We start from the raw sequence: 1,961 nt of genomic DNA, 5'->3' as shown, positions 1-1,961 counted from the left end.
ATGTTTTTCTAAAGGAATTTTTAGATTTGTGGAGCGGACAGCTTCCTGTTAACAGATTATTTCACTTGACTTGTGAGTCCATGCAGCTGCTCAATTGTCCACTGGGCCTCTTTGTGATCAATGCTTTTCTTATTTGGTCTGCCACTTGAGGTCGAAATCCATCTGATGGTTTGTTTGCATTTAGGTTATTCCCTTTTCCTTTTTGCAGGATAGATTGAACTCTGCTTTATGATATTAGGCTTTCAACACAGTGTTGATGCTTTCCTTAAGGGGCTGTTATACTAAACTTTTCTCCAAGCTTTGAGGCTCCAAGGAAAAACTGGTTTTATTCTCATTAAATTTGAAATGGACATTGGGAAACTGCTTCATGTGGTAACACAGAGTTTTAATTTGGGAAAATGGAGTAAAGGAAACTGAAAACAAATTCATCACTTTTTTTTGTAGATATTGTCTGTGAAACACTTTGATGTCTTTATATTATTTTCTTCCCCCTCCAAAACCATTGATTTCTTTTTTCATCATCATATACAATAAAAAAATAACCCCAACAACTGATAACATAACAGGTGTTTGGTAAAGCAATTGTGATATTAAGTTATCTGCAGGTGTTCTAGTAATATATTTAAGTTTGGAGCATATTATTTTTTATCTTTGACTAATAATTACTCACAGAATAACCAATCCAATCCCTTTGATTATGATTTAATGTGTTGCTCTAAATGCACTAATGCACATCTCTGCCTTGTTTCAGCTGTCAGTCCTGACAGGCGTCCGTTACCTTCAGACCTCCTTGGAAAACATGCTAAGGCAGGGGGACCCTAACTCGGAATCTGACGGCTGGCTGCTGGAAAACAGCCTAATGGAAACGGCCCGTACCAACCTCAACATCATAAAGAGCCTCGGCAAGAACAACCAAATTAACTCAGCTGAAAATGGAGACCCCAACATTGATGTCCCATCAACCTCTGCAAAACATTATGGCTCAGAAAATGTTTCAACCATGCAGAAGATGGGAACAGGTTAAACATACTTCTCCAGCCTAAAATACCTTATCTCCAAAATTGTAAGATGTTTTTGTACAACTTATCAGAGGTATTAAGATAATAAACCATATATATACTGTAGCCATGGAAAAGGGTTGTTAGACCTTACCTTGTTTTCTTTTCTTTTGTTTTTTTTATATTGAGGTTATTGACCTTAGGAAGAAGCTAAAGAAAACAACGGTAATCTATTCATTCTTTTATTATTATAAAATATTGATGTAATATACAATGTGTTAAATATTTCAAACACATTTTGAAGGACTTGCTTCTTTGTTGCCATATTGCATTATTTTGGTGGCAAGGGTTGGACACAGCCAAAGACTATAACCATGTCAACTTAACAGAATAACTTGATTGAATTTGATAATTGTCAATGAGAGTGGCCTTGCCAAAAGTTCAAGTTAATATTGAATTTATTCTTTCTCTGACTGCAGTGTTGAGGTGAAATAGTAAATCTGTAAAATGTCTAAACGTTTCTATACTTTCAGGTAAACCAATGTTTAGTTATGAGTGGGGATTCAGATGTATAAAAGATTTGTTCCAGAGAAAACTTATCAGGGGCCTCATATGAGCTTTGAAGAGCAACTTTAAACGCACAACTTGGGTCATGCAAAACTGAATGTGGCGTTTCCAGTAATCCATCTTTCACCTTTCAAGGCCTTGCAACACCTATGGAATTAGACTAAAAGTTCTAATGGACATGAATTCACTGAGTCCTTATTCATTTTTTTTTTTTTTTTATCAGTTAAAATTGTAAGGAGCAACAGAGAGAGGAGGTTTGTGATAGTCCAAATTTATTCAGCAAATAGAAAGTTAATAATACATGTGAAACTAAAGACTGGAAATAGAACTATGGCTAATAATTGAGAAAAAACATTATACAACATTGCTGTTGGGAATAGAAGCAGATGATTAGGT

The 1,961-nt window shown here is 35.1% G+C and overlaps 1 pseudogene; it reads left to right on the top strand.

The window, feature by feature from the left end:
• The window catches only part of LOC107081676, a 2,657-nt pseudogene extending 1,573 nt beyond the window's left edge, over positions 1-1,084 (top strand).
• Positions 1,085-1,961: the final 877 nt, after the last annotated feature.

Source organism: Cyprinodon variegatus, unplaced genomic scaffold, assembly GCF_000732505.1.
Source record: "Cyprinodon variegatus isolate N-32 unplaced genomic scaffold, C_variegatus-1.0 Scaffold39, whole genome shotgun sequence".
Lineage (NCBI taxonomy): Eukaryota > Metazoa > Chordata > Actinopteri > Cyprinodontiformes > Cyprinodontidae > Cyprinodon > Cyprinodon variegatus.
This window is presented reverse-complemented; position numbering and strand designations above follow the sequence as displayed.